The sequence below is a fragment of the Myotis yumanensis genome, unplaced genomic scaffold, assembly GCF_028538775.1.
Source record: "Myotis yumanensis isolate MYYU_CA2020_CCGP unplaced genomic scaffold, mMyoYum1.0.hap1 SCAF_2, whole genome shotgun sequence".
NCBI lineage: Eukaryota > Metazoa > Chordata > Mammalia > Chiroptera > Vespertilionidae > Myotis > Myotis yumanensis.
Genome location: NW_027223753.1, coordinates 58,262,213 through 58,289,485, shown reverse-complemented (window position 1 = coordinate 58,289,485; position 27,273 = coordinate 58,262,213). Strand labels below are relative to the sequence as shown.

At 41.2% G+C, this 27,273-nt stretch overlaps 1 long non-coding RNA gene across 2 annotated transcripts in view; it reads left to right on the top strand.

The window, feature by feature from the left end:
- LOC139001855 (uncharacterized) overlaps positions 1 to 26,975 on the top strand; it is a 42,269-nt gene extending 15,294 nt beyond the window's left edge. Inside the window, exon 3 of one of the 2 annotated variants that reach the window (XR_011470111.1) lies at positions 25,165 to 26,975. This is a non-coding gene — a long non-coding RNA (uncharacterized lncRNA). Of the gene's footprint in view, positions 1 to 6,600; positions 6,680 to 25,164 lie in introns of those variants that run through there. The other variant, XR_011470112.1, reaches the window with a different exon arrangement.
- The last annotated feature ends 298 nt before the right edge of the window (positions 26,976 to 27,273 follow it).

Genomic DNA, 27,273 nt, shown 5'->3' with positions numbered 1-27,273 from the left:
TGTGTGTGTGTGTGTGTGTGTGTTAGTGATTATTAGTTTCCCTTGTAGGGTTTTCAAAAGATGTTTGAATGCCTGGTTATTTTTTAAATAATTAAATAATGCTCTGCAGTTCAGGATTTCATGAAAAATTCTAAGCTTATATGATATTAGATTTTTTTTAAATATTTTGCTGGGGTGATACATTTTCAGTACTTTCAGTGCCTTGTGTTTATAAGCTCCATCTCCACATTAACATGTACTGAGCTCCTCTTTAATGCCTGAGGGTTCCTGGCAGCTTTTATTTGTATGTATAAAAGATAGGCCAAATCTCCATGGGAGAACATTCAAAATAGGAACAAATGTACCCCTGCTTACTTTATGCATTAAACATATTCCTCAAAATATTTCAGGAATGAGAGTTTTAAAAAATTATAACCTTAGTATTGTAAATAGTGTTCTTTAGTTAACTATTCGTTTTTTATATTATGGCAATTTAACATTCTTATAAATCTGGAGTCTTTACAAATTAATTGCCTTCTATCTTTCCCTTATAAACTCTTTTCCTATGACATGCTATGAAATGCTGTTTTTTCTTAATGCAAATAAATTTATAAATCATGATTTTAGTTTAAACGAAAAGCCCAAAAGTTTTAAGTTAATAAAAATCTCAACAAATCATGCCTACCTTTATTAGTTCCAATTGAACTGACACAGATATGGGCATTCCATATTTTTCAGAACAAACAAGGAAACCTAAGTCACTTTATAAAACTCAGACCCATACGAGGTCTAAGGCTATTAAAAACTGGAAAAGTTATATTAATTATCAGGAAAATTCAGTACAAACACCTGGAATTACTCAATAGATTTGCTAAGAAATGTTGATTTTGTACCTTGGCATGAATGTTTTCACTTCTGTGAATCATTATGGTTCATGTTGGCTCTAGGTCCTTAGCTTATAGATTACTGCACATGAATAGCACCATTCAAACGCCATCCTAATTGGAGTGATGTACCTCCCTCCTCTACTGCCCATGATTTTCCAGGCACTTCTCCATCAGTCTCCCAACCGGTCCAGATACTATTAAATCCAGTTTCTAATAATAGGTTTCTCACTTTAGGGTTCAAGAACACAGTGGCTCAGAATTTCTCCCTTGCCATCTTTAAAATCAATAACCTTAAAACAATCTTATTGCTCCCTTCTGAACTTGGGGCCAAATCTATATTCCCTATATTCCAGCTGGAGTCCAACAGCCACTTCATACACACACACACACACACACACACACACACGAAAATTTCTAGCCACAGTTTCTTCTTGTGTAAGAACATGGGATTCCAATCATATCACTTCTTGATGGGGAAACCTGAATCCTTGATTGCTTAATTTTATGAGCATTGAAACAATCATTAAAAGTATGTGTGTGTCTGTTATTTTGGACAGCTATAGAATGTTGCAGATTTTCTGTCCTTCTTCCATATATGTAGTTCCATCTTAAGTGGTATCACTCACAACATTTCAAAGTCAATGTCTTGGTGGGACATTGGTTACAGAGAAAGAAATGCATATTTAAGAAACTCCTAGAGGATCACAGATTAGACAGTTCAAATTTATTTAGACCCTATGTTTGCAAGATTATATTTAAATGAATTAGGAGACTGAAGCAAAACAGTCAAAATATTACATCTCCACCCTGCTTTGTCAATTTTTATTTCTTGCTCTTTCTTTTCATAGTACTTGTTACCACCTGAAGTAGTATGTATTTATTCATTTATTGTCTCTCTTTAAACACCAAACCTTTATAAGAGCAGGGGCTTTGTCAGCTTGTTCACTGCTACTAGTAAATTTGGCTCTAGAGTAGGACCTTGTATATTATATATTCTCAGGAAATAATAGCCCCATGAATGAATGAATAAACATAAAAGAGAAGAGATTCATAATCAAAGGAAGCTGGCTGATTTCTTTTAATAAGATTGGAAGGATGGTATCACTGACATAATATTTCCTCAGAAAGCATAAATGGTAAACAATGACTAAATCTTGACAGAAGCAGAGTTTTGTGTTCATTAAAAGCCTGGGAAGTAAAATAAAGTAGGACAATAAAGACTTGGTTATTGAGTCAGAGGCACTTTTACTGTGCTAAGCAATGTAATTAATGATCACTGATACTCCCAAAGTCAGCTTGGAAAATCAGCAGCAGGAGTGTGGAGATCTACCCAATGAGCTGATGATCTCTATCTCCATGTAGGTGCCCAGTAAATGGTAGCAGTTAGTATTAATATAATTAAATTTTTATTATTAGTTACTATATATAGTATATGTATTTGTATATTTTAATATATATAATGAATAAAGCAACCAATTGGATTTGGTTGCAAATTAGAGCTCTCCCACATACCAACTGGTGACCTTAGGCAAGATACTTAATCTCTCTGCACCTAGTATCCGCATCTATTTTCCCGAATTGTTGTAAGTACATCATATTGTAAGAGACATATTGTATCAAGGTGCTTTCCCCATGTCTGGCATGATAGTGTAAAGTATTGATTATAAACACATTGTTGATTTACACAAATTAAAATCATGTAAATGGAACACACTAAAGTATTCACATACTAAAGACAGCTACCTTTTCAGGTAGAAATATAATATGTGAGAAAGACCTGAAGATGACCTACATTTATTTCTAACTCCTTGATATCAAAATTCTGTAAAAGTGGATTATGTGACTCTTGCTGTCATCAAGAGTTATTGCGTCTGAAAGAATAAAAAAATGAAATATGAGAATATATATATACTGTTTATGAACAAAACACACACATGTCTATTTTGAATTCTTCAAAATACTTCACAATAACTCAAAGTTAGTATTTTTTCAAAAAGAGTTCAACTTAAAAATATGTTGCCTCGAGGCTTTGAGAAATATATTTGGCTATTCCTCCATTTGGAGTTTACTTTAAGGATCAAATATAGACTGATGAGTTTACCAATGGTCCTTGTTTTCTCCTTGTTCTCTGGGCACTGATATTTTTCTGTCACTGGTTAAGTTTTGTTACATACTTTTACAGCCTGGAAACATAAATATCCCTGCAAATTAGTAATATTTTTAGCCAGGCAATATATTACTTTAAATAGTCACTGATATTTAAATGTATCCGATGAGATTGTGATTTATGTATCTCACAATCTCATCAGATACACTTTCTAGTAGTATTAATAAAAGTCATATATTGGAGATTTGTTAATAACCCTGTCTATGAAACAGCCAACCCAAAGGGACATGAATGCAGCTATCAAAACTTAAAAGATAAAGAGCAGAACAGAATATCAGCCATCAAAGTGGCAAAGACATTAGTTGTATATAAACATTCCTAAGTATGAAGCAAGAGTTCTCAATCTGGACAGATGACCATAATGAGGAATATAATTTTGAAATAAGCAAATTTTCCTTTTCTGTTCTTCACTTTACATTTTGTATCATTTTTTTAAATATATTTTTATTGATTTCAGAGAGGAAGGGAGAGGGAGAGAGAGTTATAAACATAAATGATGAGAGAGGATCATTGATTGGCTGCCTCCTGCATGCTCCCTACTGGGGATTGAGCCCACAACCCCACAACTGGGGCATGGGCCCTTGATGGGAATCGAACCCAGGACCCTTGAGTCCACAGGCCAACACTCTATCCACTGAGCCAAACCAGCTAGGGAAACATTTTGTGTCATTTTTAATGTCTTGTCTTCAGTACCCAAACACTGTACCAAGTCATCTACATACCAAAGCCCACTCCCAGTACAATTCTTTCAGCAGAATTTCCTTCTCTGAAGAATGCCTAGGCTCCAGGGGCCTATATGCCCCACACATATGCCCTTTGTCCCTTGCCCTTGCAACACGATTGCTTCCCTATTATGGATTCCTTTAAACCAGCACTGTTACACATATCAGAGACCTTCAATTTATGGCCTGTGGGCCAAATCCGGACCACCATCTCTTTATACAGTACTAGAGGCCCGGTGCACGAAATTCCTGAGGGGGGGTGGCTCAGCCCAGCCTGCACCCTCTCCAATCTGGGACCCCTTGGGAAATGTCTGACTCCTCAGAATCGGGCTTAATTTGGCAGTTGGATATCCCTCTCACAATCTGGGACAGCTGGCTCCTAACTGCTCACCTGCCTGCCTGCCTGATCGCCCCTACTGGCCCCCTGCCAGCCTGATAACCCCTAACCGCCTCTGCCTGCTGGCCTGGTAACCCCCAACTGCCCCCCTGCCAACCTGGCCACCCCCAACTGCCCTCCCCCACCAGCCTGGTCACCCCTAAATGCCCCCCCACTAGCATGGTCAACCATAACTGCCCCTCCTGCCAGTCTGGCCACCCCCAAAAGCCCCCCTCTACTGGCTTGGTCACCCCTAACTGCCCCCCCTGCAGGCCTGGTCACCCTGAACTGCCGCCCTGCCTGCCCGGTTGCCCCTCACTGCCCCCCTCTGCCAGTCTGGTTGTCCCTCACAGCCCCCCCTGCTGGCCTGGTTGACCCCAACCACCCCTGCTGGCCTGGTCGCCCCTCATTGCCCCCCTCTACAAGCCTGGTTGCCACCAACTGCGCCCCTTGCCAGCCTGGTCACCCCTCACTGCCTCCCCTCCCCTACCAGGGCCTGGTTGTCCCACACAACCTGCTGTTCAGTTGTTTGGTTGTCCCTCACTAATCCCCCTGCCAGCCTTGTTGCCCCACTCAGCCTGTTCGTTCATTCATTCGGTTGCTATGGCCCCGGGCTCTTTATATATATAGACTAGAGGCCCGGTGCACAAAAATTTGTGCACTCGGCGGGTGGGGGGGGGGGGGTCCCCCAGCCTGGCCTGTGCCCTCTTCCAGTCTGGGACCCCTTGGGAGATAACGACCTGCTGGCTTAGGCCTGCTCCCAGGTGGCAGAGAGCATGCCCAATCCCTAGGTGCAGCCCCTGGTAAGGCTCAGAGCAGGGCCGATTGGGGAGTTGGGGCGCCGCCCCCTGTCATGCACAGAGCAGGGTAGATCGGAAGGTTGCGATGCCACCCTCAGTCACGCTCAAGGTACAGCCTATTAGGGGGTTGGGGCACCGCCCCCTGTCACACTCAAGGCAGGGTCCATGGGGAGGTTGCCGTGCCACCCCCTGTCACGCACAGAGCAGGGCCGATCAGGGGGTTGGGGCGCTGCACCCTGTCACTCACAGAGCAGGGCCCATCAGGGGGTTGAGGAGCTCCCCCCTGTCATGCACAGAGCAGGGACGATCAGAGGGTTGAGGAGCTCCCCCCTGTCACTCACAGAGTAGGGCCGATAAGGGAGTTGGGGCACCGCCCCCTGTCACACACAGAGCAGGGCGGATTAGGGGGTTGGGGCGCTGCACCCTGTCACACTCAGGGCAGGGCCAATGGGGAGGTTATGTCTCTACCCTGTCACACACAGAGCAAGGCCCGTGGAGGGGGGTTGGGGCTCCACCCTCTATCACCCACAGAGCAGGGCCGATCAGGGGGTTGGGGCGCCGCCACTGTCACACTCAGGGCAGGGCCAATGGAGAGGTTATGGCTCTACCCCGTCACACACAGAGCAGGACCCGTGGGGGGAGTGTTGGGGAGCCGCACTCTGTCACACACAGAGCAGGGCCGATGAGGGGGTTGGTGCGCTACACCCTGTCAAACACAGAGCCACAGGGTGATCAGGGGATTGGGGAGTTCCCCTTTATCAGGCACAGAGCAGGGCTGATCAGGGGGTTGGGGCACCTTCCCCTGTCACGAACGGAGAAGGGCAGATAGAGAGGTTGTGGCCCCGCCCCCTGTCACACACAGAGCTGCAGGGCGATCAGGGGGTTGGGGAGCTCCCCCCTATCAGGCACAGAGCAGGGCTGATCAGGGGGTTGGGGCGCCTTCCCCTGTCAGGAACAGAGCAGGGCAGATAGGGAGGTTGTGGCCCCGCCCCCTGTCACTCACAGAGCTGCAAGGCAATCAGGGGGTTTGGGCGCTGCCCCCTGTCATGCTGATCCCGGTGCTGGGAGCCTTGTTGCTCCGCTGATCCCAGTGCCAGGAGGCATATTACCCTTTTACTATATAGAATAGAGGCCTGGTGCATGGGTGGGGGCCGGCTGGTTTGCCCTGAAGGGTGTCCTGGATCAGGGTGGGGGTCCCCACTGGGGTGCCTGGCCAGTCTGGGTGAGGGGCTGAGGGCCCTTTTCAGGCTGGCGAGTGACTGTAGCTCCCAACTACTCCTTTTTATCTTCTTTTTTTTATTCTGGGCCAGCTTTAGCTCTGAGGCCTCGCTGCTGAAAGCAGGTTTCTGGCCTTTACCTTCTGTATTTGATACAATGTTGTGGTCCGGCTGGCTGAAGCCCGGCTGACTGAAAGCCGGTTTCTGGGGTTTTGTTTAGCTTCTATATTTGCAACATAGTTGCTTAGAGTTGCAGCTGAGAGGCCGGCAAGTCAGGCAGGGAAGGTTGGAGTCCGCTGTCACTGGAGCAAGCAAGCCTCCCTGTTCACTTCAGTGCATGGCTGCGGGCCGCCATCTTGGCTGACAGTTAATTTGCATAAGGATATGCTGATTAGCCAATGGGAGGGTAGTGGAGTGACACCAACTTGCATGTTTCTCTTTTATTAATGTAGATAAGTAAAGTATCCTGAAACACAGCCACATCAATTCACCTGTGCAGTATCTATGGATTATTTTGCACTACAATGACAGAGTAAGTAGACGTCACAGAGACCATATGGCCCACAAGTATAAAATATTTAGTTTGGTCCTTTACAGAAAGTTGCTGACCCTAGATCATCATTGCACTTGAATCACTATCCTCCAATTTTTGTTTCTGCCATTCATTCTGCCTCAAGATCTGGTTCTGATCATCTCAGCTTTGGAACTCTTACTTTGTGTTCTTTTCTGACTTCCAGTTTGCCCCTAGTCATCCAAGATGACTCCTTTACAACTCATGTGGCTCCTCTCTTCAACTGCTATCTCCACCTCTTAGACTACTTAAATGTCAGCCAAGCCTGACCCAGTCTGGCTTCTACACCTCAACTTCTATCCACACAGTTGATAGACCTTTTGGATTTACCTGCTCCCACAGAAAAGGCTTCAGACAGATGTTATAGTTGCCAGTGCATTAGCTCTCTAATTTAACATACAAAAATGTAGTAAAACACTGACCTAATAATTGTCCTTCAACTTATTACATCTTTCTCCTTTGAAACTGTAGTTAGACTTTAAGCAGTTGAGTTACTTTTTCAAAGAAGAGAAATGGCAGATTAAATCTCTTTAACTTCTAGTGTCCCCCCAAAAGGAGTATATTTAAAGGTGTTTGGGGAATTTTGACTAGAAAGAAACTGTCTTCCCTCATTTTCCTGTGGCTCCCTCATTCCTCATGGTGCAAAAGACACTGCCAAATTTTCACAAATAATTGTGTATTTATACTAGAGAGAAACATACTGAGTTCTGTTTTCAACTAAAAAAAAAATATTTGTTTGTAGTAAAATCACCTTAGCCTTTGATAAACATTACTAGTGGCCCGGTGCACAAAATTCATGCATGGGGGTTGTGGGGAGGTCCCTCAGCCTGGCCTGCACCCTCTCGAAATCAGAGACCCCTTGGGGGATGTCCAACTGCCGGTTTAGGCCCGATCCCTGCCTAAACCGGCAGTCGAACATCACTCTTGCAATCTGGGACCGCTGGCTCTTAACCGCTTGACTGCCTGCCTGCCTGATTGCCTCTAACCACTCTGCCTGCCTGCCTCATTACCACTAACCCCTCTGCCTTCCTGCCTGATCACTCCTAACCACTCTCCTGCCTGCCTGATCACCACTAACCCCTCTGCCTGTCTGCCTGATCATCCCTCCCTAATCATTCACCTGCCTGCCTGATTGCCCCTAACTGCTCTCCTGCCTGCCTGATTGCATCTAACCACTCTGCTTTCCTGCCTGGTCACCCCTAACTGTCTCTGTCTCAGCTCCTGCCACCGTCGCTTCATCCAGAAGGACATCGGGAAGGTCATTCGGCTGTCCAGTCTAATTAGCATATTACACTTTCATTATTATAGATTACCTGTAGTAAAAGACAATATGCTTTAATTTCACAAGTCTCTTGGAATAGTAAATTATTTTGCACTGCTTGGTAAGGGTTTCAACATTAGCCAAGATTTTCTTTATAGAAGAACAAGTTTAGAAACAAAAGAGCCTAAGAGTCTCACTTAAGCTAATCCATGATTTTCATGACCTACAAATACAATCCTGATTAATGAATTTTCTAGTAGCCATTCCCCAATCCTTCTCTTTAGACATGACATTTACTCCCAGATAACAACTCACTTAAGTTTCAGCAAAACTTAGAGGAATAAAAGATAGTACATGAAAAGGCTTTCATTTAGTATTTATCTTTTTTTGAAAGTTATCACCAGTTTATACAATGGCTCCTCTGTTTGCCTGCAGAGTCTCTACTCTAACAGCATCTCATTCATAATTTATAAAGCACATTAGGATACTTTGAGTGTGGAAGATGCTACAGAAAACCAATTATCCTCTTCTTATGTGTTAATCCTAGATTAAAATTAATGAATTTTATAGCAGAAAGAAAATGAAATAATACATAGAGGTAATATGGCAAATACAATGGAATTCAGAAAATTAATTTTTAATACATTTCACTTCAGAACTTCTCGGCTGAGTATGATGTGCTACTCACGTTTATTCTGATATTTCTATAAACCTGTGGTAAAAATCATTACAGTATATAGTCTGCCTTTAGTAACCTAGCAATGGTGCAGCTGTCCAGAGATGAAATATGGATTTAACCACAACAATGAATCAAACTGCCTGAAGTCATCACGTGTACCCTTTATTCCTGTAATATCTGTGTTCTGCACTTTCCCATCTGATAACTTCATGCTCATGTTATTAGGTTATTTTACAGCATTAGACCCATATCATAGAAAACAAAATCTAAGCTCACAAAATCTTGCTTACATAAGCATGTCAAGAAAGTATTGTTAACTATAGACAGAGAGAAAATATAGGCAAAACAAAAGTGAGAGATTTCACCTAGCATGTGAATTTCATAGTACATTTTGTAAAAATATTTATTACTTGTATGGCTTGAAGTGAAGTACCTTCCCACATCAGTAATCATTTTTGTCATCTATAAAGTGAGGGGTGGATGAGAAGATGGCGATGTAAGAATATACAGCACTGTTGTGATAATTAGACAAGGTGTCTCTCTCTGGATAGAGGAAACCCTAAGAGCACATTTTAGTTCAAATCAGAAGAAGGCAAACCTTATGCTGGCCAGACACAGTGCTATATCAGGGTAAAATACTTGACCAGCAGAGTGGAAATTATATTTTATTCTTCATTTTCCCCTCTAGCTGGATACTCTTGTGCAATGAACAGCTTCCAGAAACATGTATGGTAGCTCTAAATAAGAGTTAGACAGCCTCTATTTTGTTTATCTCTCTCACCAAACACTCTTTTTATGACTATGATATGGAAGCAGTGTTCAGAGTAAGAAAAATTATGGTCAGACCAGACATGGAAAACATCTTACATTTCTGTGTACCACAGAATATACTTTGATCACCTAGAGTATGCATTTCATAGATGGTGTAACTCCAATGGTGATGGTCATTAAATTATGTCATATAAAAGGAATGGATAAAAGGTCTGAAACTACTTAGCAAGAAAAAGGAATGGTCATCGAGAAATGAAAAAAAATAAATAAAACAAGAAAATGCATTTTTCTGGATGCAAATAACAACACAGAGTTTAATAATAGGATAGAAGAAAGACTTACTAGAACTTTTCAAGCAAGGATTAGATTAAATGAAAGAATTGCAAGCTGTAAATGATTTTAAATGTTTAAAGTGATGATGCTTGCTCACTAATTTGGAATATTTGAGAAGAAACACATTTACTCAAAAAGGGATTAAGTTTTATTTGAATGCTATTTTACATTAAAATAAAGACAAGAGTTTAAGAGATAATTCTACTTCACAACATGTTTAATGCCTGTCATTTCCCATGTTTTCTACCATTCGCTAGGAATATACAGATAGATAAAAACTAGTCTTTATTCTCAAACTACGATTGAACATGAAAATAAATATATGAACAATTAAATACACTATCAATATAAACAATATTATGTAGTTCTTTAGAAAAAATCAAAAATGGCATATTGAAGTAGTTAATATTTGACCTGGGAACTGGTGTCTACCTTTGAGATAACCCTGAAGAGCTTTGTTTATTATTATGCATTGTGTTAACTTTAAAGTTCAAATATCTGAGAACAACATATTTTTTCATATTATCTTATTATCTTTGGACCTAGTCAACACTAAGTAAGTATTTTCCTCTATGGGGGAACTAGTAAATAGTTATAAATGGTATTTCAGTCACAGAGATCAAAGTGAACAAAAGAATAAGGAAACAACATATGGTTGGAGAAAATCCAGGATCCTGCGGGGCTAAAGTAGATTTGGCAATCTTAATATCTCCTTGATCTAAATATTAACAGTTTTCATTCTGTACTAATGAATAGTGACAAATAACATTGAAGTTTAGAACATGCCAAGGATGCCCAGAGTTACATGTTCATTATGTCTTTCAATACTCACAGATCCTAATGAGATAAGTACTATTATTACTCCCATTATGACCAAACTTACGTAACAGCCAAACATATATTCAGTAGGTTATTAAATAATGGTCATTTTGTTCAATGTCATTTCATCATAACGTTGATGAGAAAAATAAAAGTGATTCCGTGACTGGGCCACTGTCTGTGTGAGGACTGCTTATTCTCCCTATGTTTTCATGGGTTTTCTCTGGGGATTCTGGTTTCCTCCAATACCCCAAACATGTGCATGTGAGGTGGATGGTGTGTCTACAGACTGTCCCTATATGAAGAAGTGTGGGTGTGAATGTGCCCTGAGGTGGGAAAGTGCCCGGATCCCACCTACCACTCTGAACTGCCAGGACAGGTTCCTTTCACCCATGACCCTGAACTGGAATAAGCAGGTTGGAAATAATTATCTTAATTGATTTTATTCATCTTTCTTAAATGTATGTGTAGCTCACATTTATACCAATGTTTAATATTATAGGTGTGTTTGTTTGTTTGTTTGTTTGTTTTATTTAGAAGTTTGGTGATGTTTTTGTGACCAGAAATATGTCTTAGGAACTTAACTCTTATTTGTGTAAATTAACATATGGTAAAATCGGTTTCATTATGTGTTGTTTCATTCAAAGTCACAGTTTCCAAGAACCTGTTCACAATATTAAATGAGGACTTACTCCAGTGGTTCTCAACCTTCTGGCCCTCATGTTGTGACCCAACCATAAAATTATTTTCATTGCTACTTCATAACTGTAATGTTGCTACTGTTATGAATCATAAATATCTGATATGCAGGATGGTCTTAGACAACCCCTGTGAAAGGGTCGTTCGACCACCAAAGAGGTCATGACCCACAGGTTGAGAACCACTGACTTACTCTAATAAGTAGCAAAATTTGTTTGCAAACTCATCTTGTCTGCGTCTATAATCTGAATTCTAGACATTGTGCTCTTATAGTATGAATAAACAAAAGAGAAATAAGACGATTTTCAAGAAGCTCACAGTCTAGGAAATCCTCAATAGAATAGTTATTTTTATTTCACATATTATTTATCCTTTTAGAACATTTAACCATTAAATTTCAATTTAAATAAACATTACAAAGTGACTGTGGTTTATTTCCTAAGTCTTGATCATAACATCCCCTGAATACTTCTATCTTTGGAAATTTTCATTTCAAATACCTTGTTCCTAAACTCAATTGTGCTCTATAATGTCAGGGATAAACAAAAGTAAACAATTTGGGAGAAGGGATAGTGATGTGTTTATGTCTGTATTTTAGAGACCAGATAGACTCAGCTATTTCCAGTGCAGAGGCATTGACCAAGAACATTTTTGACTAAGAAAATAATTAGTGGCGAAAGCCTTAAAGGAATATTTTAGTTAATACTGGAAAGCACTGGCAATAAAGAAAGAAGTGTAACTCTGCATGTAGATGGATTTCTATTGTTTTGTTATTATTTTTAAAGGTAAAGCATCCTTGTGTGTATTTTGCATTATCTTTTTATTTTATATTGTTTTTTATTATATTTATTTTTTTAGAGAGAAGAGGAAGGGTGAGGTAGAGAGAGAGAAACATAGATATGAGAGAGAAACATTGATAGTCTGCCTCCTGCAAACCCCCTACTGGATGTCGACTCCCCACTCCCTTCCACTCGCCCCCCTGCCCCCAGCATGTGCCCTGACTGGGAACCGAACCCGTGACATTTTGGTGTATGGGATGTTCAACCAACTGAGTCACACTGGCCGGGGCTCCTTTGCATTATCTTATGAGACAGGTAGACTAAAACATTAAAGCCTTTTTAAGAAAAAATCACATTGATGTTAATGTGTTGTCATCACTTTAAAAAATCTATAGTTTACAACTGAATCATATACGAAAAACAGGAGAAAACATCAGCTGAAACAAGTACAGCTCAGATCATCCGTTTGATGAGGGAAGACTAGCTGTCTATACACTCAAACATTTTTTGCTTATCAGACTCCTCTCATCTGTTTCAATTTGCATCCTACGTTATATGCTGGGCTGACCAAGTTAGTGCCACACTCAGTCATTTTATCTTTTATAAAGTATGGCACTGCTGACAGTATATTTACTAAAAACAAGCAAACAAACAAAACACACACACACAACAGCAACAAAATATGGTTTTCTTTTAGGAGATATTTTCTGGCAGATTTTATTTCAGAAAAGGGCATGTAGGAATGTGCCTAATATCAGAATAGGAAAGACGTGTGTGTGTGTGTGTGTGTGTGTGTGTGTGTGTGTAATTTTGTTCCTTTCCTCCAAAAATGTTTGAAGGAATTAGGATTCTATGGTTCTGGGCAAGTGCAGACAATGTTTTTGTCTGCAGGATCCTTTTGAGAAGACAGACCTTCTTTATTTCACTGATGCCTCTGTACTAATTTTCACTTTTCTAGCATTTCAAAGTGTTTCCTTTCATCAGAATAATATTAATCACTAAAAACAGAGGCCAGGTTAAGATCTTTTCCCAAGATTCTCTAGTGTTTAGTATGCAAAACTCACCTCGGATATTCATTTAAAATACAGCTTCATGGGTCTCATCTTGGAGGATTTTAGTAAATAGGTCTAGAATGAGGTCCAGGAATCTGCATTTTACAAGCCACTCACCTGATGAGAGGGTCCCAGAGGACAATTTAAGAAACCTTTGTTAAGAAAGCTCTGCAATATGGTATAAGATGTATAACTTTCACTCCTTTAGTAATTATTTTCTAAGGTCATGAGGAAAGAACATTTAATATTTCTAAAGAGAAATTTCAAATAAAAAAGGCTTTCAGTCTATACAACCTTACTCGTGGCTAATGTGAGACCTATAATCTTCTGGGCATCAGCATTCAAGAAAAGGTCTGCCACCAGATGGGGGACTCAACCAACAGATCAAAGGCAGGTGTCATTGTGAAATCACAACACATCTAGGAGTAATTTATTTTCCTTTTTTTTAAAAAAAAAAAATCACAGAAAGAGCAGTCAAGGCTGCCAGTGCTCAACCTTAATTTTCACATCCCCCTCTGAAAGGATCCCTCTCAGAAGGATCCTACATCCTTTCAATAACAATGACAACGTCTTCAGAAATTATCTGAATAAAGATTATGCAGCACATATTTACCTTCCACTTCCTTTTTCATGCAAACCATTTCTTTTTTTTTTTTTTTTTTTTTTTTTTTTTTTTTTTTTTTATTTTCCTCTTAAAGTATTACAAAGGGTATTACATAAGTATCCTTTTCCCCCCCCCCCCCCCCGCCCTTGACAAACCACTACCCTCCCTTACCCCCCAGTGTCTTATGTCCATTAGTTATGCTTATATGCATGCATACAAGTCCTTCGGTTGATCTCTTACTCCCCTCCCTCCTGCCCCCCAACTCTCTCTGGCCTTCCCACTGCAGTTTGACAATCAGTTTGAGGCAGCTCTGCCTCTGTATCTATTATTGTTCAAAAGTTTGTAATGGTCTTTATTATCCATGAATGAGTGAGATCATGTGGTATTTTTCCTTCATTGACTGGCTTGTTTCACTTAGCATAATGCTCTCCAGTTCCATCCATGATGTTGCAAATGGTAGGAGTTCCTTCTTTTTAACAGCAGCATAGTATTCCATCGTGTAGATGTACCACAGCTTTCTAATCCATTCATCTACTGATGGGCACTTAGGCTGTTTCCAGATCTTAGCTATGGTGAATTGTGCTGCTATGAACATCTGGGTGCATATATCCTTTCTGATAGGTGTTTCTGGTTTCTTGGGATATATTCCTAGTAGTGGGATCACAGGGTCAAATGGGAGTTCCATTTCCAATTTTTTGAGGAACCTCCATACTGCCTTCCATAGTGGCTGCACCAGTCTGCATTCCCACCAGCAGTGCACAAGTGTTCCTTTTTCTCCACATCCTCTCCAGCACTTGTCGTTTGTTGATTTGTTGATGATGGCCATTCTGACAGGTGTGAGATGGTACCTCATTGTTGTTTTGATTTGCATCTCTCGGATGATTAGTGACTTTGAGCATGTTTTCATATGTCTCTTGGCTTTCTGAATGTCCTCTTTTGAAAGGTGTCTATTTAGATCCTTTGCCCATTTTTTGATTGGATTGTTTATCTTCTTTTTGTTAAGTTGTATGAGTTCCCTATAAATTTTGGAGATTAAGCCCTTATCCGATATGACGTTGGCAAATATGTTTTCCCACGAGGTGGGTTTTCTTGTTGTTTTGTTGATGGTTTCTTTTGCTGTGCAGAAGCTTTTTATTTTGATGTAGTCCCATTTGTTCAGTTTCTCTTTAGTTTCAACTGCCCTAGGAGCTGTATCAGTGAAGAAATTGTTTTGGCATATGTCTGAGATTTTGTTGCCTTTGTATTCTTCTAGAATTTTTATGGTTTCCTGTCGTACATTTAAGTCCTTTATCCATTTTGAGTTTATTCTTGTGTATGGTGTAAGTTGGTGGTCTAGTTTCATTTTCTTGCATATGTCTGTCCAATTTTCCCAACACCATTTATTGAAGAGACTATCTTGGCTCCATTGTATGTTCATGCCTCCTTTGTCAAAAATTAATTGAGCATATTGGTTCGGGCTAATTTCTGGACTCTCTATTCTATTCCACTGATCTATATGTCTGTTCTTGTGCCAGTACCAGGCAGTTTTGAGAACAGTGGCTTTGTAATACAGCTTGATATCTGGCATTGAGATCCCACCTACTTTGTTCTTTCTCAGGATCGTTGCAGCTATTCGGGGTCTTTTTTTATTCCAGATGAATTTTTGGAGAGTTCGTTCTAGATCTTTGAAGAAGGCCATTGGTATTTTAATGGGAAGTGCGTTGAATGTATAGATTGCTTTGGGTAGTATGGACATTTTAATGATGTTGATTCTACCAATCCAAGAACATGGTATGTTCTTCCATCTGTTTATGTCTTCCTCTATCTCTTTTTTCAACGTCCTGTAGTTTTCTGAGTAGAGGTCTTTAACCTCTTTAGTTAAGTTTATTCCTAGGTATCTTAATTTTTTTGGTGCGATGGTAAATGGGATTGTTTTTCTGATCTCCCTTTCTGAAAGTTCACTGTTGGTGTATAGAAATGCCTCAGATTTCTTGGGGTTAATTTTGTATCCTGCTACATTGCCAAATTCATGTATTAAGTCTAGTAGCTTTTTGATGGAGTCTCTAGGGTTTTGTATGTATAATATCATGTCATCTGCAAATAAGGACAGTTTTACTTCCTCTTTTCCAATTTGGATGCCTTTTATTCCTTCTTCTTGCCTAATTGCAATGGCTAATACTTCCAGTACTATGTTGAACAGGAGTGGTGAGAGTGGGCATCCCTGTCTTGTTCCTGTTCTTAGGGGAAATGGTGTTAGTTTTTGTCCATTGAGTATGATGTTGGCAGTGGGCCTGTCATATATGGCTTTTATTATGTTGAGGTATGATCCTTCTATTCCCACCTTTCTGAGAGTTTTTATCAAAAATGGGTGTTGGATTTTGTCGAATGCTTTTTCTGCATCAATTGATATGACCATGTGGTTTTTTTCTTTCAATTTGTTTATGTGATGTATCACATTTATTGATTTACGGATGTTGTACCATCCTTGCATCTCTGGGATGAATCCTACTTGGTCATGGTGTATGATCCTTCTGATGTACTGCTGGATCCGATTTGCTAAGATTTTGTTGAGGATTTTGGCATCTATGTTCATGAGGGATATTGGCCTGTAATTCTCTTTCATTGTGATGTCTTTACCTGGTTTTGGTATTAGGGTGATGCTGGCTTCATAGAATGAGCTTGGAAGCGTTCCTTCCTCTTGAATTTTTTGTAGTAGTCTGAGGAGGGTAGGTTTTAGTTCTTCCTTGAATGTTTGGTAGAACTCCCCTGTGAAGCCGTCTGGCCCTGGGCTTTTGTTTGCTGGAAGCTTTCTGATGACTGCTTCAATTTCTTCCATAGTTATTGGCCTATTGAGGTTTTTAGATTCTTCCTGATTGAGTTTTGGAATGTTGTATTTTTCTAGGAATTTGTCCATTTCCTCCAGGTTGTCCAGTTTGTTGGAGTAGAGTTGCTCGTAGTATTGTTTAACAATCATTTGTATTTCTGTGGGGTCTGTTGTTATTTCGCCTCTATCATTTCTGATTTGGTTTATTTGGGACCTCTCTCTTTGCTTCTTGGTGAGCCTGGCTAGGGGTTTGTCAATCTTGTTTATCCTTTCAAAGAACCAGCTCTTGGTTTCATTGATTTTCTGTATTGTTTTTTTGGTCTCTATTTCATTGATTTCTGCTCTAATCTTTATTATCTCCTTCCTTCTGCTCACTCTGGGGTTTTCTTGTTGCTCTCTTTCTAATTCTTTGAGTTGTAGAGTTAGATGATTGACTACCATTTTTTCTTGTTTTTTGAGATAGGCCTGTAGAGCTATAAACTTCCCTCTCAGGACTGCTTTCATTGTGTCCCAGAGGTTTTGGATTGTTGTGTTTTCATTGTCATTAGTGTCCAGGATGTTTTTAATTTCTTCTTTGATGTCATCGGTAACCCAATCAATATTTAATAACATGCTATTCAGCTTCCAAGTGTTTGAGTATTTTGGGTTGTTTTTATTGTAGTTTATTTCTAACATTATGCCATCGTGGTCTGTGAAGAAGCTTTTTATGATTTCAATCTTCTTGAATTTGTGGAGACTTTGCTTGTGACCCAATATGTGGTCTATTTTTGAATATGTCCCATGAGCACCTGAGAGGAATGTATATTCCGCAGCTGTGGGGTGAAGTGTTCTGAAGATGTCAATTAAGTCCATCTGATCTAGTGAGTCATTTAGGATTGCTGTTTCTTTGCTGACTTTTTGTCTAGCGGATTTATCCAGTGATGTCAGTGGTGTATTAAAGTCCCCTACTATGATTGTATTGTTGTCGATCTCTCCCCTGATATCTTCCAGAAGTTTTCTTATGTATGTGGGTGCTCCTGCATTGGGTGCATATATGTTTACCAGGGTTATATCTTCTTGTTGTATTGATCCCTTTAGTATTATGAAGTGGCCTTCCTTATCTCTGGTTATGGCCTTCACTTTGAGATGTACTTTGTCAGATATAAGTATTGCTACCCCAGCTTTCTTTTCCTTTCCATTTGCGTGAAAGATATTTTTCCATCCCTTCACTTTCAGTCTGTGTGAGTCCCTTCTAATGAGGTGGGTCTCTTGTAGACAGCAGATGTATGGGTCATGTTTTTTTATCCATTCAGCCACTCGATGTCTTTTGGTTGGAGCATTTAGTCCATTTACATTTAAAGTTATTATTGAAAGGTATTTGTTTGTAGCCATTTCTTTTTGTGTGTGTGTGTGTGGCTGTTTTCTTTCTGAGCTTGATATTTCTTCTTTTTACACCAGTCCCTTTAGCATTTCTTGCATGGCTGGCTTGGTGGTGATAAACTCCCTCAGCCCTTTTTTGTCTGTGAAGCTTCTTATTTCCCCTTCAATTTTGAATGATAGCCTTGCTGGATAGAGTATTCTTGGATTCAGTCCTTTGCTTTGCATCACTTTGTAGATTTCCGTCCATTCTTTTCTGGCCTGATGTGTTTCTGTTGAGAAATCATTTGATAATCTAATGGGAGATCCCTTGTATGTTACTTTCCGTCTCTCTCTTGCAGCCTGTAAGATTCTCTCTTTATCCTGAACATTTGCCATGGTAATTATGATGTGTCTTGGTGTGGGTCTTTTCGGGTTCACCTTGTTTGGGACTCTCTGGGCTTGTGTGACTTTTTTCTTCCCCACCTCAGGGAAGTTTTCTGATATTATTTCTTCGAATAGGTTTTCTAATCCATGTTCATCTTTCTGTTGTTCTGGCACCCCTATTATTCGTATGTTGTTTCGTTTCATGTTGTCCCAAAGCTCCCTTAGGCTCTCCTCCTGTCTTTTAATTTTTTTCTCCATTTGCCGTACAGTTTGAGTGTGTTTTGCTTCCTTGTCTTCTAATTCACTAATTCGGTCCTCCGCTTCTCCCAGTCTACTGTTGATACTTTCAATGGAGTTTTTTATTGAAGCTATGTCACTCTTCATTTCTTCTTGGGACTTACTTAAGTTGTTGATTTTTTCATCTGTTTCTTCTAGCTTCTTGCATAAGTAGTTGAGTTTTTCATCTGTTTCTTCTTGCTTCTTGAACATGTGGTGCATGTACTCTAGGAACCTTATTCTGAATTCTTTTTCCGTCATGTTGCATATCTCTGTCTCACTTAGCTGCTTTTCTGGCGAGTCCTCCTTTTCTTTCCTTTGGGGGTTTCTTTGCCTACCCATGTTTGATCTCGCTGACATATGTAGATGTTGAGGTGTTCAGTGGCTGCTCCCTGGGTGGCAGGGGCTCCTTGGGTTGTGGTTGCTGCTCAGACGGTTGCGGTAGCAGCTGCTTTCCAGTTGGCAGCAGCTCCTCTGGTGGGTGTTGTTCACAGCTGTGTTGGCTCTTCTGGCTGGTGGGGGGAGGCTTCACGTACAGTTGCTGTTCCACAGACAGAGGGTGTGGTGATCAGGAGGCTGTGGTGATCAGGAGGCTGCGGTGATCAGGGGGCTGCTGTTCCTTGGATCTGCTGCGTTGATTTAAAGGCACAAAATACAACAGAGCAAGGCACAACGTACCAGGCACTGAACACAAGTATATTCACAATATTAATAACTCCAAATAAAGGTGACCAACCGAATTAAGAGAATTAGGGGATAAGGGAGAAAGAAGAGAAGAAGATAAAAGAGAGAACAGAAAAGAAAAATAAGAAAAAAACAAACAAAAAAGGAGTGCAAAAATAGAATTGGGAAAAAAGAGGGGGGAAAAAAGAGAGCGAAAAAAGAGAATGAAGTAGAAGTGGGGAAGAGACTCCCCGTATGAGGAGCAAACTCCAATAGAACTGCCACTAATCTCAACAAATTCCAGCAACAGATCCCTGGAGATGAATGCAAACTACAAACCACCAATAATATCCAGAGGGGTAAGGGAAAACAGAAGCACAAAAATAGCTGGGGTGGGGTGGGGGAGGGAAGGGAAAAACCAGCAGAAAAAAAAAAGAAAAAGAAAAAGAAAAAGAAAAACAACCTCACAACCAGTCCTAAAAAAGAAGAAAAAACACAAAACAAAACAAACAAACAAATTTAAAAAAAATAAAAATAAAAAAAAAAAAAAATAAAAAAAAAAGCCCAATATATTCAACAATCAAGAAAACAATAGAAAGATAAGAGAGAAAAAAAAATGGTTGGAAAGTGAAGAAGGATAAAGAATAGGTGTATAAGGATTTAGAGCAGTAGATTGGAAATAGGATATATAAGTAGGGTGGAATTAGACAGGGGGTAAAAAGAGGGAATTGGGAAGGTCTGGAACAGGAATAGGGTAAGAGAAACAGGACACCAAAAGGGGAAAAGTAAGGAAGAGGGTTTTAGCAAAGAGGTGGAATTGAGATAGGGAAAATTAATGCTAAAGGAACAATGAAAATAGAATGGAGAACACTAATCCCAAAAGAAAATAAAGAGAAAATAAAATGGCACTTTAAAAAATGGTAAAATGGTAGGAGTAATAATACTGGTTAAAAATAAAAATGTGGTAATTGAAAGGGTAAAATCAGGTGATGGAAAAAGAAGAAAAAGAGAAAAAAAAAATTGGTTTCTTAGTAAAAAGGTGAAAAAATTAAAAAGAAAAAGAAAAAGAAAAAATTTGCAGTAGTGATGGTCTTTCGGTTCTTCTACTCTTCAGCCTGGTTCGCCTTGGTCCTGCCAGGTATTTAGGAGAGTGTTGCCTGCATTACACTGTTCCTCCGTGTTGTAAATCACAGTCCTGATTTTAAAGCAGGCCGTATTTGTGATCCAGTCTGCCTTAATTTGTATTCCCCTAAGAGTCAGTTTGTGGCTCAACCTCTGGGTGGCAGTGTTTTTGGGTTGGCCTCTGAGGCTATACAGCTTCTCTATCCTTTTTTAATCCTTACCCTGCTCTGTGTTGTTGGTGGGACTGAAAATCCCTCTATAGGCCAGACCCTGGTAACTCCCAGGGACTAATCAGCTTGTTTTAGTCCTTTATCTCATACAGGGTGGAATCTGGGTGTGGCTGTGCTCCTTGCCTGGGGGGCTGGGGGGAGGAATTCCACCCTCTGGAGGAATGGCTGCCCCAGTCCTGGGCCCAGGGGGGTCTCAGCACTCAATTCGCTGCCACCTCCTCCGGCTCCCCCTCTTTCCTCAGCCTCTCCCCAGATTCCCCTCGTCTGCACCTTCACCCTCTCTTCAGCACAGGTGAGTGTCTGTATCCGAACTGTCCTATGAGCAGGGTTCAGTGAAAACAAAGAAACAGACAAACGCCGGCCGGCCGCGGAAACGCTCCTCTTACCGGTCTGGGAAACGCTCCTCTTACCAGCACTGCATGGTCTGGGAAACGCTCCTCTCTTATGGGCACTGCACGGTCTGATCAGTTCCTCAGGATGCCCCCTTTAGTCTCAGTTCTCCGCAATCACAAAATCCAAATCTCAAATCTCCTGGCGCCAGCAAACCCGCGGAACTCCTTACCCTGGTCAGGGTCTGTGTCTGTCCCAAGAGACGCAGCTGTCTGCCATGCGGTCTCCCTCCGTCCCTCTGGGCTCAGGTCTGGCAAACTTTCCTGCCCAGATCCCTGGTTTTTAACCTTTCCAGGGGAGGTCTGCCCTTCCAGGCTGCAAGCCGTCTCACCAGCTGAGTAAATTTGCCAATTCGGGGTGGGTGTTGTTAGTTTCAGCTGCTTACTCCGTTTGCTCCGGGACAAGACCTGGGACGCGTCTGCCTATATCGCCGCCATCTTGCCCAATCCTCATGCAAACCATTTCTAAGTCAGTCAACTTAAGTCTTGTCTTGCTAGTTTTGATACTTGTCTAAAATGATCTGGGAAAAATAAGTCATATGTCACTGTTTGTATAAGCGGAGCTGGTACATGTATTTCTTAATGGATTGTGTTTGTGACAAGAGCTTTCTTTGACCACTTGAGGATTTTAATACATTTTCTTAACGGACAGAGAAATAGGTCCAGTGCAATAAGCCATTTAAAAAAACCACAGGAGGATTGCACACTCCTGTAACAGGTCTTATACAAAACCTCCCAGAACACTTTACCACAGCCTACAATAAATTATCGCTGAAGAAAATTATGAGGCCAGAGAAGCAGCATAGCATAGTGGTTAAGGCTATAGATTCTACCGCTGAGCTGCTCAAATAGAATTCTTGTCAAATTACTTCACCTTCGTGTGGGGGATAACAATAGTACCTATTTATTGAATAGTTAGGAGGTTGGCATGACTTACTACATATTAAAGGGCTTAAGACAATGCTGCTACATGGCAAGCACCATTGCACTTATTTAGCAATGTTTCTATAGTGGCTCGGGTGCAATGGATGAAGAAAGTAATAGGGACTCCGTGTGGGGAAAAGTATGATGTTAAACAAAACTCAGCATATTAAACATTCTTACTAGCCCAACACAATGATTACATCACAGCAAGTTCTAAACGGAAAAAGAGAAGGAACATGGTTCAGTATTGAGAGTGTCTAACTTCAAATGACAAGTATTTCAGCTGAGACCAAAAAAAGGATGAATAATATCAAAATGAACTGAAATTTTAAATATTTATTCAGACATTTAAGAAATCGAGAGAAAGGAATCTAGTGGGGTTTGAGTCAAGAGAATAGGACTAATTTTAAGTGCCCTGCTAACAAAGCAGAGCAACTGTCTATATCACACATTTTGTGTTCTGTTCATCGTTCTCTGGGATACCTGCCAGTTGCAATTGAGTGAGCCTCAGAGCCAGCAAATGGCATCTAACAGGTCCAGTGTCAACTAGAACATGGCAGCTTTTCCTGAGGCAACACACTGACAAGCTCCTGTCCGTTTTGTACAGTCTATGGGAATAGCAAGCAAGAGGAGACTTTTCATGGAGAAACCAGCCTCTATGAGGTCAAGAGGAAGATGGGAATGAATAGGGAAGGAGGAAAATATCACTTCCCACCCTCAACATAATGCATTTAAATGGCTTTGCTTATGGTCATTGCTAACTAGAGGTCTGTGATAAGTTGAATAGGATACGGTCCTCTCCTTGCATTTGAGATAATTGCACAGATGTTTTGTTTGTAGATTTTGGGGGGAAGGGGGCAAAAAAACCAAAGCACATAATTATATCGGGTTCAGTTGACTTCTCTCCTGAATCTGCAAAATTTGGTTTGAAACCTTGTGAGACCCAAGTTTCTTGTGAGACTTTTGTGCTTTCAGAGTCCATTCAAGTGGAAAATGAACAGGCTCTCTCTCAGCAGTGCACAGCTTCTGCTCAGGGTAAATCATGGCCATCTGGGGGTGAGGGTCTCTGAACCTGCCAATCCCAGCATACTTTCTCCAAGGGAAATCTGCCTCCCTGATATTGAAGCTCTTGCTCCTTTTACTTTGCTAGAAATGCCTTCAAATCACTTGTTCTACGTTGATACCCACCGTTGATCCCTCTTATTCCTGATGAAGGGTTTGCTGTGAGTGACAGGGAAAGAAGGGCAGCCCGTGTAAGAGAAATGGGAAGTGCCCAAGTAGCACAATGAGCAAGATTCCTGGCTTAGAGGATTTGGAACTAATGGCATTAGATGTGATAAAAGCATTATCCTGAATCAATAGTCAGTGTAAAAGTACATAAGAGAAAATAAATACTGATCTTTAAACAGTGATGGTAATGAGTATCTTTGTCTATTTCCTTTCCGCGTCAATACCTATTTCCTCAAAAATAGCCATTGTAAAAAAAACCACTAAATTTTCTCATACTTTCTTCTTTCACCATCAGGGTTTTAAAAGACACTTTAGCTATTAGACCAGTCTACTTATTTAACCTAGTAGCAGATATGGTCCATTTGTAATCATGAACATTACTAAATACATATATTGGAACAGCAGTGGTGGTTCCTTTGTGTAGAAATATATTGCAAATACTAAGTGTGAATAGCTTTGAGAGAGTTAATAACAAATAATTGTATCTAATTATGCACATGAAAAGCTCCCCGCCCCCACTATGCAGTAACTCCCATGGGAATAAAGAGAGAATAAGCTGAAGGAAAAGGAAACAGAGGAATGTTAAGGAATGTGGAGGGGTGGTACTTTTTGGGCAAATGAGTTGCCCATGTGAAGTCCATAAATAATCCTAACCTTTTTATGTCCAGAGATTTCTATCTGAAAGCTGTCTCTGGTTTTCATTTCTACTTTCACAGTAAAATCAAGACCTTGATTAAAATCCCACTTTCTTTTACTAGATAAACCAATGTGGAGTAAGAGCAGCATCTGGTCATTAAAGTTGTTTTAATAGAATTTTTCATTCTAGGTATATTTTAGGTATGGAATTAAATTATTGTTGGGGTCCAGCCCCAGCAGATCCAGGGGTTCCCCAAGGTGTGGACGGAGTCCTCAAAGAAGGAAGGACACGGAGGCAGTGTTCAGGTGATCATCATAGCCAGGTTCCTCTTTTCATTGTCCTCTTACTTCTGTATTTATACTATTTGATCTTAATCCTATCCATTCTATTCCAAAGGTTAGGGCATTTCTTATCTCCATTCCAAGGTTACTCTATTGTTCTATTAAGCTACAAGGAAGTAACTGAAGGAGCTCATTCTAAGTAAAGATTATGTAGTTTAAGCGTGATTGTTCATAAAGTAATTAACTACCCGCCTGGCACTTAGTTAAGGGGTTTTACTGATAAAAATCCTCACCTGGGGAAACAACCTTTCTTGGGGAGGTGGTCCTGTTTAAAACACCTAGCGTTAAGAAGGGGAGCAAACATATTAAGAACAGTATGCCATATACGCCAGGTCTCTTGAAACATAAGCTGTGCAGAAGTTTCTTCCCTGCAGCGACTGCATCAAGCAGCAAGGGTGGATCGGCTTCCAGCAAATTATGTTTGTAAACTAGCATTTATGAAATTAGTCCCTTTATCTAAGATTAAGCAATTTAATGAAGCAGATTTAACTTGATTGGTGTTTGGTACCCTGTAACCGAACCTCAGAAAAATAAGGCTTGCTGAGATTTAGAGTTATGTGTTACTTCTGAGGTTTGTTTTGTTTTGTTTTGTTTTTGTAAGAGTCACTTTAGGATGTATTTCGGAGAATATTTACCACACTTCCAGGTCTTGAATCTATTTTTTAAAAATTATTATGAAAAACTATGTCCAAAATATGGGGGTTTAGGAAGGGTTCTGTTCAAGTTTTAAATGCACATAGAGAAACAAGGTCATTAAAAATGGTTACACACATGTCAACCAACTCTACTGATGCAAAAATATTTTTAATTTCATTTTGACAAGACTGAATCTTGAAATGCATAACAGTAAAACAATACAATACTGCTACTTCTATTTTCACTAACAAGGTTTTTGGGAGAAGAACAGGAAGTTAAAAAAATGGGTAGTGGGTAATTGTAAATACAAAGAGGGGAGGTGGGATAGTTAAGGACTGATGAAAGGGTTTATTTAGTTTGTTAGTTTTAAGAGAATAATTAAATTTCTTTTAAAACCATTGCATTATACACCTTTGCCTCAGCCAGCTATCTTAGAAGTCAAAATATATATTGAATCATTTAAATATTTTTCCAGAGAGAACCAAGATGGCGGTGTAGGGAGTGGACCTGTGCATGCTGCTCTCTCACAGCATCATTGAAACTACCAACTATGAGGCAAACAACCACCACTCAGAACCATGGGGAAGTTGGCCCAGTGGGAGATCTACAACTGGAAGAAAAGAAAGAAGCGCAGTGAGACTGAGAGGGAGCTATGGAAGTGCCAAAAAACAGAGGTACGCAGTCACACGCCAGGTGGGCTGCAAATGGATTCGCGGTATTTTTTCAATCGGAAGTGGTTACGAACCCTCGAATCCTCTGGGCTTGCTCGGGGTGGGTCTCTGAGGCCCCAGATCCCACGGGGAGAGGCGGCCTCAGCCTTGCAGCGGTCGGAAAGCGAGGGAAGCTCTGACACACCGCTGCTCGCAGCACTGAGGGGCGCGAAGTCCTGGTGTCCCGGGGAGGCGAGGGGGCGTGGAGACACCGCCATGGCTATTTCCTCCATGCTGGCGACTCCCTGAGACCCCACCCGACTCAATTTACATCCCCATCCGGGCTGTGCCAGAGGCACAAGAGGGAATGACTGTGCTTTTACAAACTCTCAAATCCACTGAACTGGTTCAGGTGGGTCTCTGAGGCCCCAGACCCCACGGGGAGAGACGGCATGGCCTTCCAGCCATCAGAAAGCGAGGGAGGCTCTGGCGCGCGGCTGCTCACTGGCACTGGGGGATGCAAAGTCCCGGTGTCCTGGATAGGCGAGGGGCCGCTGAGACTCCGCTCCGGCGACTCCCTGAGATCCCGCCCTACTCAATTTACATTCCCATCTGGCCTGTACCGGAGACACAAGAGTAAATGCCTATGCTTCTGCAAACTCTCAAATCCACTGAGCTGGTTCAGGCGGGATCATGGGCACCACCTGCGCTTTTGCAGCCTAACCCAACAAATTGCAGACTTCAACTGCTCGCAGCCATGGGAGACACACTCAAGTAGCAGACCCAGGAGAACCAAGATGGCGGCATAAGGAAGAAACCTGTGCGTGCTGCCTCACACAACAACATTGAAACTACCAACTATAGGACAAACAGCTATCATACGGAACCATGGGAAAGTTGGCCCAGTGGAAGCTCTACAACTGAAAGGAAAGAAAGAACATTGAGACTGAGTAGGATGCGCAGAGACACCAAGTACAGGGCTCAACCCAACAAACTGCAGATTTCAACTCTTCACATAGAAAGAAGAGCATTGAGACTGAGCAGGATGTGCAGAGGCACCAAGTACAGAGCCCAACCCAGCAGGCTGCAGATTTCAGCTCCTCGAACCCGGGAGGGACGCAATCAGGGGGGGCGGAGTCAGGTTTGGGGCAGGCCAGGGCTGGGCCCGGCTTGGCCAGTGTTGTGGAACCGCTGTACCAGCAGGCGCACAAACATGCCCACCGGTTCCAGTCTCACGTGGGGCGCTGGGGTACAGCAGACAGGCAGTCTGTGCACTTGGTGGAGGGCATGGTCTGAGCAGGAGTGCTGGATGTTCAGCCACCAGGAACGCCTGGAGATTTTATCTGGCGGGGAGCCTCCCGGCAGGGGACAGAGGGCCAAACTTCGTGTTTCCCCGGTGAGATCGGGACGGCCCTAGTGAGGTCAGGACGGCCCTGGTGAGGCTGAAACGGCCCCGGTGAGGTAGGGATGGCCCTGGTGAGGTTGAAACAGCCCCAGTGAGGCTGAGACGGCCCCGGTGAGGTTGGGACTGCTCCAGTGAGGTTAGGACAGATAATGGGAGCCAATATAGACTGATGAACAGGGGTAGATGCAGAGGCAGAGCAACATTGAACAGACTGTCAAACTACAGTGGGAAGCCTGGGGAGGGTTTGGGGGGGTATTAAGAGATCAACGGAGGGAATGTCAAGTGGGGGGAAAAAAAGAAGACATATGTAATATTCTTTTTAATACTTTAAGAAATAAAAATTATAAAAAAATAAATATTTTTCCATATTGGACAAATAATATAAAATAATTGAATTTTTCTCAGCACATTTGATAGACAATATAAATATTTAGTTTATAAACAATATGTTTTATAGGCAATAAAATATTTTTAAAATATGACACATTTTTTTAAAATGGGTTATTCAAAAGATTACACACTGATATTT